Source organism: Corvus moneduloides, chromosome 1 (genome assembly GCF_009650955.1).
Source record: "Corvus moneduloides isolate bCorMon1 chromosome 1, bCorMon1.pri, whole genome shotgun sequence".
NCBI lineage: Eukaryota > Metazoa > Chordata > Aves > Passeriformes > Corvidae > Corvus > Corvus moneduloides.
In genome coordinates, this window is record NC_045476.1 from 42,478,547 (window position 1) to 42,489,031 (window position 10,485).

The 10,485-nt window shown below is 43.3% G+C and overlaps 1 long non-coding RNA gene across 1 annotated transcript; it reads left to right on the forward strand.

The window, feature by feature from the left end:
- The first annotated feature begins 306 nt into the window (after window positions 1-306).
- On the forward strand, window positions 307-10,067 carry LOC116447914. The gene is made up of 5 exons (XR_004241741.1): window positions 307-411; window positions 1,527-1,608; window positions 5,723-5,822; window positions 9,169-9,276; window positions 9,374-10,067. It is a non-coding gene; the product is annotated as an uncharacterized LOC116447914 (long non-coding RNA).
- Window positions 10,068-10,485: the final 418 nt, after the last annotated feature.

The following is a 10,485-nucleotide window of genomic DNA, read 5'->3' on the forward strand; positions in this document are numbered from 1 at the left end:
GCTCTGTAAGCCTATCAAGGGCACAGATAGGAGAGAGGGGATTTGCCACTTACTGAGAGGCTGTCAGAGCAAAATGCAGCTACACGAATGCTTTTTTCCTCTGCAATAGACATGGTATTTGAAAAGAATCTCAAGAGCAAAGGGTAATGGGAACCATTACCTGTCCCATGTAAAGTGTCTGCCCTGCAGTGTAACAAAACATTTCAGAGAAGACTAGTTGAAGTGATTTGGGCGGAATTCTTTTTTTTCTACACTCTCTCTGTATGAGAGATGAAAGATTGTTCTGTGTTTGCTCTCAGGTCAGGACTCCAGTATACCAGGAGACTGGCAGATTCCCAATACAAAGATACTCCCCACCTTGGAGAACTTGTGATCTGAAAGTCAGACAAGAAGCTCTGAACAGAGACACAGGTACACCAAACAGTCAGACACAGTGGGGTGTTTCTGCTCAGTACTCCAGCGGCAGACCTAATGAAGAAGTGTGCGTTGGGAATAACGTTGTTACTTTTTGATGTAGTTTTGTGGAAACGCATCTCAGCAAAGCACAGAGTTAAGAATGATAAGGGCGAGTGAAGGGAATTAATTAACCTGGTCACACTTTGTGTGGGATGCAAGGCACAAATCTCAGAGATTAAAGGGTTACAAGCCCCAGGGCAGGTGATGACATGTCTGTTGTGTGGTGGTCTCAAAGCTGGGCTGGATTTGTTTCTAGCATTTATTGTGGCTTAAATGTATCCTTGAGCTGGGCATGGTGAGGGAAGATGGCTCTTGAGTAAGAGACATTGCCTTTGACATCAAGTCCTGGCCACAAAACCTGTCAATGAAACAGCAAATTAGAGAAGATGTAGCTACCACCCTAGTCCAAAGAAGGCTGCTTATCTGCATGGCTACAAGCAGGTGATGCAGAGAACTGAACGAGCTGCACAAGCCTCTGCGTGGCAGGGCTGCAGCGCTGCAAGTACAGTGAGCTGCGCTTGCTCTCACTTTTCCTGGCTATAGACACCTAAGGTCTGATTCTTCTGGCTCTGCACTCTGCACAGTCATTAACACCGCTTTGAAGAGTTGGGTTAGTGGGTGTAAAATACTACCATTTAGTAAGGCATCATTTTGCCACCACTTCACAGCACTGTAAAATGAGAATCTAAGCTATGGAGCAGCAAAAACCTGAGTCCCAAGTATTCACCTCATTAGAGAATCCTTCGCTGTGTGAATGGGAAATAATAAGGGCAAATGCATCTGTCCTGAAATTACACAGGCTGCCTGAGTTTGGTCTGAGATTTTAATGGAAGACCAGAGCAATAGAATAGAAAAATTATTAAATTAATATGTAGTACTAGTGGATTTGAAGCAGGGACTGAATTTTACTTCCTCTTTTCCTGCTTTTACATGAAATTTCAAGCAATACCCTTCTCTACTGCATTTAAAATAATTTGAATAAATATATAATAGATGCACAGACAAACGTGTGTAGGTAGGTAGTGTAAATACATATTTGGAGATGACACTGTTCTCAATATGTTTTCCAGCTAAATTCTTCTTGGGGAAAAAAAAAAAATTGCTCTTTCATGTGGATTCTCATACTCTTTCCATGTGTCTTGCCTGTGGAAGGTAAGTACTTAATTTTTTTCTTCTTTCTTAGTTTAGTTTGGGTGCACTTTTTTTTTTTAGGTCTTCTTTGCCATAGGCCCTGAAAACAATAATAAAAAAAGACTGTGGCAGTTGCTTCCATGTGGCTTGCCGAAGGGGTGTTAAGAATTTTTTCTTGGTGTTCTGTATGTGTGAGCTGTAAAGAGGTGATAAATTGCTGAAGGAAATTAAAGCAGAGGGTTGAAGCTCAAGTTTTGTACTCTTCTGATTCAGGCAGTCTTGGATTACAAGCTGCTGGTTTTGTTAGAAATCAAAAGTTTATTTGCTCTAAACCCAGGGGTGCTTCAAAGACAGGTTAATAGGTAGAAACATCATGCAGCCTCTGGTGCTCTCTGGGCTTGCTTTACTCAGGTGCTGGACAAAGACACCACAGTATATCAGAGAGGAGCAGCTGAAGTGGTAGTCGTAATACTTTGGACAAGCACTCATTTCTAATCGTGGCGATTCCCAGAGCAGGGCTCCACACTGCCGTCCCCTTGCTGCCATGTGGAGGCACCCAGCCCACGTGCCCATCCCATCGGATGCTGCCTCCTCCTGTGCCACTGCCTGACTGGCAGCAAAGGAACTTGGCTATCAGATCAAAATTTGTTTCTTGGATTCTTTCAGGGCTATTAAGCCACCGCTGCCCCCAGTGAATGGCACTTTGCTGTGAGTGGGAAAGTTGTGGCTGCCAGTTACAGCTGCTAGCTAGTCACAGCTTGGCTGTTTTGCTTTGCCTTACAATGGCCTCAGCATGCCCACCCTTTCCAAAATTAAGATCTTTTTCATTTGTGCATTCAGCTGTGGTGCTGGCATGAGTCCACATTAAGAGGTTTTCTTTCCTTTTCTCCTTCCCCCAAGTTCCAAGTTGTTGCAGCTTTACCTTCAGCATTATCAGCTGAACACCAGTAATGCTGGCTCTTAGCTAGGGTTTTGGGTCCAAACATTTTGCAATGTTCCATGAAGGAAGGGAAGTTTTATGGACTCTGGGTTGCAGCTGAGAACACCAAGGCATGGGGCTGTGGCAAGCTGCTGCATTATTCAGTAACAAGCAAGGAAGCCTCGCCAGGCTGGATGATGGCTCAGAGCAGCGTGTGGTTACACTGCTGGCTGGGACCTTCAGTCATCGCTACACCATCTTGCTTTAAACCTGCCTGGAACTTGCTTCAGCCCCAGCTCTGACATGGCTTGAGAGCTGCCCACAGCAGTGTGTGGGGTTGCACAGGCTGCTGCTGTCCTGCTCTGCTGCTCTAGCTGGCTCCTTGGCCACAGCAGCACTAGGTTGAGACCAGTATCTGCAGCCACAGTTCACACTCCATCCCCCTTCTGCAAGCTGATTTTTTCCTTCCTCAGTGGCTGTAACTTGGGAGCTGGTGAGGAGTGAGTCAGCATCTGCTGCCTGCTTTTGGGGTGAGAGCAGAAAGGCAGGGGCAATAACACCTATAACACCCAGCGTGCCTCAGATGTCTGTAATTCCCAGAGGTCCAGCTTACACGTGTTTTCCTGGACTTGCTGCAACTGTGAGGACCCAAGAGGAGAGTGGGGTGTGCCTGCTGAGATCAGCTGCAAGTAGAGATGCACAGGGCAGGGACTCCCCAGGCTGATAGACTGGAGCTGCAGTGTTGATGTCCCAAGTCTGCCACTTCCTTGTGACACTATCGCTGCTTGAAAGAACCATACGTTTTGTTCATTTGTAAGGCTGTGAAAACACATGCACAAACATATCCAGGATGAGGCTGAAGTGAGATATCAGTGCTCAGGTTCCTACAGATGCGTGTGAGGCTCAGGCACTGCCTTACCCATGTGCAGCCTGCATGGTATATGGCAGCACTGCCCACCAAATGCTGCTGGGCAAGGGGTCCAAGCCACTTTGGGCCAGCTTCAGCACATGCAAAAGCATTTACTACCTGGCTGCAGAGAGGCTGCATGAAAGAGGAAAGGACTGAGTCTGTCCTTTGTCCCTCGTATGCCTTGGCCCCATGAAACACCCCACAGTGCTGCTGCCTGCTGAGGAGTGGACTGAAGGCCCTGTGTAGCAGACTGTGATGTCCAGCAGGTCAGGAGTTGCCCATAGAGAGTTCAGGCTCCAACACAGAAGCAGGCATCTCCTCCTTTCCTCCAGGAAACAGGAGTTAAAAGTGCAGGATTCTCCTTTTAACCTATTTGCCCCAAATCCTTTTGTTAAAATAAAAATTGCCGTTTGTCAAAGAAAAGCAATCCATTAAGGCAAGCTTGCAAAGCCCTTCAAAGCAGCAATGGCAAAACATTAAAACTGAAAGTAACAGCATATTGCCCTCAAATTGCATCTTTTGGCATTCACTTCTGAGCAATGGGACCCCAAAAAATACCAGCTGCCTGGGGGGAACCTGGTGGGACAGGGTGGGAATTTCTGTGAGCACAGATGGTGGTACACTGCTGCATCTACTACACTAGTACTGTGCAGAACTGATGCCTTGAGAGGCCACGTAAAAAGAGAGACTAGACAAGAATAAGGGAATAAAGGTAGGTATTTATTTGAAAGGCCTTCAAAGGTACACCCAGGGTTAGCCAGAGGCTACTCTCAAAAATGGACTCCAAGATGGACGACAGGTCACGAATTCTTCACACTTTTAAAAGTTTGGTTCATTTGCATATCAGGGTTAATTCTCCAATTAAAATGTCATTTAATGATGTAATTTCCCCAAGCTCACCCCCTTCTTAAGATGTTGGTTTACACATTTTGGGCCTAGAACAATCTGAGTGTCCTTGGAGAGCAGGCCTGGAGATGCTTTGTTATGTCTACCTAGCATGAGAGAGCAGAAGTTAACAGGCTACAAGAAACTTCAGAGTTACACACTAGGCAGTACAGGATTTGAAAAATATGAAAGTTAAAACCTAAGGCATCACAATCATGGACTATCTTCAAGGGTCTGGGAAGACATGTCCAGCTGTGGAATGTGATAAAAAGAGAAGTGAACAAAATGGGACAATGTCCAATTGGATGGTGTCGGGTCATTCAGTGAGAGTTGTAAGTACATGTGTAACCAGTCTACTGACAAGCCAGAGCTTACATCTTGCCCACAACGTGATTTATCTTACAGTTTCAAGCAGTAAACCAATATAACCAAAATAAAGTTGTTCCTTCACAGAAAGAAGGAAAGGAAGCTTTGTTTTCTCAATAGTGTGTCAGGAATATTGCCCTCTGCCCTCGCACAATGCAGTGTAAACTTGCTTGTAATTTGTGCTGGAGGGGGGAAGTCAGCTCTCTCTCTGTGTTTCATTGTAAACCTACACTTAAAATCCTTTCCTGGCATTGATCCCAGCTTTGATATGCATTAGTAAACATTCATGACACCGACATTAATCCAGTGTGAGCTTATAGCCATTTGTTATATTAGACACTAAAAAACAGTCATGAGGCCATGATTTGATAGTGTTATCTCAACACCTTGTGTACAGATGCGAGGCTGATTTGGTGACATATCATCCTTGACACATGACACATAGAGACCATGCTTCAATCAACACGCCGTGCCTCTGGGCAGTGTGGTGTTACAGCCTCTGCAGGGGAATGCCACTGCCTGTGAAACCACCGCTCCTGCAACTAGTGGTGATGGCAGGGCTGCAGAGACTGGGAAGCAAGAAACTGAGCCGGGTATTCAAAAATCAAATACACCAAAATGTAACAGTCTCCTGCATGTTAATGATGTTTCATTATTTGCAGACATGTCTAAGCAAGAACCTGCTTTTCTTATAATTACTTATTCTGCAAATAAATTCAGTAGTAATGATCTTGGTAGCCCGATTGGCCCTAGATCTAGCCATAAAGCCATCATAATTTGTATAATTTCATTTAAGTTCTGCCCTAAATCACTCTGTTCATTTAAATTGTAGTCATCCTGATTTACTTGAGCATGGTGTGCCTGTGTGATGCACCTGAAAATATATGATGGTCACGAGCAGTGGGTTGCAAATGGAGTTGCATCACCAACAGGGAGATGTGGTGACCAATACAATTTTCCAGATATGAAAAAAAAATAGAGTATTGTCATTTGTTTAGAAGTGTAGTCAGGATGTGTTTTCTTAAACAGTAGCAATCTGGTTTTGCTGTGAGCAGGATCTGGCCTTAACTGTCCATGGGCAAAGAAACAGCCGGTTTCATCGCTGCCCCACACTCATGTCTGTCTTCCAAGAGGGAGAAGAAACCTTTCCTGGTGGTAAGTGCAACTGGTTGTGATGTGACAGTGGCAGAAAATACAGGTGAAAGTGCTTCTTTACACAAACCAGACTTCACGCCCAAGCTCCTTCTCAATCCTGTGTTTTAGTGATCTGGATGTGCCTGCTGTATGAGGTGAGTGCTGACTTTTGGCTGTACTAGTGGTAACGAAGGGTTACAGAAATGCTGAAACTCAAAAATACAAACATAAATGCCAGGCCTCCGGCCCATCCACTGGGCATTTCTAATTGTCAGGTGAATGGATGAGAACTGTTGTGATAAATGTCATGTATCTTTTGGGTTGTTACACAACAGTGATAAGGAAAAAGGCAAGACACAGAAAGGAGAATGCTGGAGCTGCCTGTCTCTACTTGGGAAATAACAAGGCCTGCATTAGAAATATCTTTAAAAATGTTATCTGGAATTTGTAAGATGGCATGGTTAGTCCTGAAAAGACTGCGTTTTGAAGCATCACTGATGAATATTATGTTGCTGCCAGGGCTTTGCACACACCGACACTCAGGCTCAGTGGGAGACAGGCAAAAGCACAGGTAAAAGCTGGACAGATGAGAAAGTGCTTCCATGCTCAGCCCCCGCCAGTTGCTGCTGTCAAAATGGCTTTCTGTCCTTGCAGGCACCAATGGGCTTCAGTTCAGGGTTCCTGATGTTTAATTGCCAAAATGAAAACCATATATGTGTATAGATACTGGATTGCTCGGAATACCATTGCCAAGGGGCAGGAATACTAACATAAGGTGGAATTGATAGCAGTTTAATTTTCCAGGCTGCAAATTGTGTTTGCAAAGGCTTGCATATAATTCCCACTTCTTCTAATGCCTCTATATACAGACATACAACAATAAAACTGAATCACCACAGAGGGACTTGCAGGAGCTAACAAGTCCTCAAGGATTTATAGTGCAATATTCAGACAATAGAGTTTACAGAAACATCATTGATCCTGCTAGGAGAGTTAAATTAGTACTTTGGTCCTATCTCGTTATTTACTTTCATAAGAAAACTTGCACACATGATGTAATTTTTCTACCTTTGTGGCTATTCTCACATGGCCATTTCAAGGGAGGCTCTTGTTAATGTCTGCTTTAATGTCTCTTGCCAACTCAGGGTGGCAAAAATTACCCCATGGCATGTCATTAGCTCTGGTCGTAGCTTGGTGGGTGAGTGCAGGCTTTGATTGGTACAGGGACTGCTAAATGACAGCAATTTTGCTAGCACTGTGCTACTGTGTACATGATGTGGGAGTTACTGTGGGTTATTGCTGAAATTTGCGGTGTCATGGGTAGTACGTAGGCATTCTTCAAAGCCTCGTGTACTCAGGAAAGTTTCAATGGTTTAACTTAAAACGAGTTTCACACCGGGGAAGACTGTACAAGTGCTTGGTTTCAGTTTAAACACAATTTATTTTAATGTCATCTCTTGGGGGAGGGTTAATTTTTCTTTTTGTACCAAAATAAGTAGAATGAAATGGAAGATTTGTGCCTAGAAGCAAGGCACTGAATGCCCTGGCGCAGGTGTTGGGGCCCTTGATTTGCATAGAGACATTGTTTTTCTTGAAAGCCTGTCAGTCAGTGTGGTCAGAGAGGAGTGCCAGACACATCCAGACACATCCTAACATCACAGTGTGAAGGACTTGTCTTGGGGAGCCAGAGCTGCGGCCACTGAGAGAGGAAGAGCTCTTAGCTGCACCTGACTTCTGAGGACGTGCAAAAGCTCTTGGCCAAAGACTCTGACTATCTATCTTCAGCTTGAGCATCTTAAATTAAATCTTCTCCTTTTTGTGTCCAAACTGTTCGCTTTCCTTTTGCGTAGCTCTCAGCTGTGAAGCTTTGACTCAGCAATACGATATTGCCAGGCTGCTGCTGCTGTGGCAAGAATGAACTACACTAAAAGGGTGGACATGTTTGTGAGGAAAGCCTCAAGTACTTCCCACATAGGTGATGATTTATTCCCATGTCCACTATTGTCTTAGCTGTATTTTCAGCACTTCCCACTTAAGAAGATAAACTATTGGACGTGCAAAACATCACACAGTGAATTAAGGACTTCCACACAGTCAGAGGTTTGTTCCTCTAAACTTTGACCCTGTGTTCAAGCCAGTGTCTTTGTAATATATATTTTAAAAACATATGGGCTACCATCTTGCATCCTTATTAATATATTGAGACTCATTCTACAACATACACAGTAATTACTTTCCAGTGATGTCCTAGACACATGAAAGATTTTTGAAAAAGTAACACTGCTCACTGATGGGAAGTTTTAAAAAAATTAAAGCTGACTTATTACTTGAAGGAGAGAAAAGGCCATGAAACAGGTATTTTTACTCAGCAAAAGAGAAAATTTTTAGCTTCTAAATGTGCAGAGACACTAAATCAACTATCACAAATGTGTGCGGGTGATGCAGCCAACAACACTTAATTATCAGTTCTACAGGAAAATTAGGTGAGAAAATTACTTGTCTTTTTATATTTATTTTATTTATAAAAGAACCCAAAGACAATGACAATTCCCTCACTACAGCACATTAGACAAAGATGGCTTGTCTGTCCTTTTCTTCTCCCTTGGTGATACAGATTGATAAATTCCTTCAATGTGCACAATTTAATTTGTGTTACTCTTTCAAAGTTAGGGTTTCTTCTGCAGTGTTGAAGGAAGCTGTTTTGGTAGAGGTGAAGCAGGCTCACCTTTTATAGGGTCTTAGATTAGAAATATTTGAGATATGGAGACAAGAACCCTATTTGGTCTGATATATTGACCTTCTCTGCAATGTGTGTGCCCTTGTTTTTTTGTGTAGATACTATTTGCATATGCATCTTGCTTCTTTCTTCATCATAAATCATTTGGTTCAGTAAGCAACATCTAGGCATGAAGATACTGGTCATATTAGCACGGCTTGATGTGTCCTCTGACATTCCAGCCTGATTATTTCTTCCCAGTGTACGGGCAGAAATCAGCAGCCACAGCTGGAGGGAAGAAGAAGGTAGAGCCATGGATGGGACTCCAGAAATACCGCCAGCCTGTTTTGTGGCCAAATATTTTGTATCATAAAATCACAGGCCCATGGAGCATGGAAACAACAGGAGATGCTCCGTGTTTTCAGGACTAGACATAAATTTAATCAATTACTTGATTTGGACTATGCTAGCCCTGGAGAATGCAAGAAAAATTTCACACTCTGAAGATGCCTTAATATCTGATTAGCTTTGTGTTCCAGATCAGGCTTTAATTCCTTCATGCCTGGATGTGTTGTAAAACAGGAGTCTTCATAGACACACACTCTGTGTTTGGTCTATGCTTGGTCTCATGTGGATGTCCTCTCTTCCCAGATGGATGGAGGTGACCTAAAACTCACTGAAAGCTTTTGTGCAGCAAGACTGGCTTTCTCCATAAGGAACTCTAGAGGACAGGATTTACTCCATCTTATGTTTAAAAAGGTAATTTAACTGGTAATGAAAGAATTGTCTCAGCCTGAAAAGGTACTGAAGCAGCTGGGGATGAATGATTCCATGGGTGTTTTCTTTCTCCCAACAGCAAAGTGGACTGAAGCAGCACTTGTTTCCCCTCTGGCTGCTTGTTCCTGCCCTGCAGCAGCTCCTAGTTGACTGAGCAGGGCTTTGATCACCCGGGAGTCCATCGCTCCAAAGAGTAATCTTTACCTTGGTTTTGCTTTACTATATTTGAGCTGAATTGGTTTCTCCATCTGCAAATGGATCCTTCATGCATGGATCCTTTTCTAGAGGCGCTGAGTTGTTGCTGGTTTATTGCTGCATTCTGTTTGTCTTCAGGTGGCAGATTTCTTCCAGTTTATATCTACCAACCATAAGAAAGCTAATAATGTATAGATCATGTATAGGTGATAAGCAAAGTAAGCTGTTGTGTAAATTACTTTTTACTGGAAAATCAGTAAGAATCTTGAAATTTCTGGCCACCTGTATTTCTTTCTGAGAGGCAGATAAGGTGTAGGATGGTAATCTGTAGATTAAAAAGCCAGGGAGTTGACTGACTAAAATTACAGTTACAATTACGGTGCATCAAAGTGAATCTATGTTAAAAGTGGTCTACCATGGAGATCCCTTCCCTTGGCCTGTTGAATGCAAGTATATCTCAGGATATGAGTTCTTCTCAAGATGAATTAAGGGTGATGCCATTTCCTGGTCTTAATATCAAGGGTCATACATGGTTAGAAGGGAAAAAGGGATTTTACCTTGGTATTTATTTTAAGGATCCTTAGGTGCACTGTGTCCAGGTCGAATGCACCAAAATGCACCCCGCAATGCACACCCCCAAAAGATCTGGTATAACATTATAGGTGTTACTAATTATCATATCTATCAAAGATTCCCCAATGAGAGGCTTGAATGAGCCCCCCTCCCCAAGGAACCTTCCCCTGGATGGTTCTATCTTAGTTTACAGAATGTGTTCTGGAGAGCACCTTGGGGTCTGGGGCACACTAACCTCTACCTACAATGCTTCTAAAATGTTTAGTCTCCTAGCTGAACAAACAAGTCCAAGAATGTAGGCAAAAAGCACTAAGAATACAGAAGCTGTAAAAAGGTATAACAGGGGTATAAAAGAAAAGGCAAAAAGTCTTCATGGCATCAAGGGAAGGTGGAAAAGCAGGAAGACAAATCATTCTCTCAACA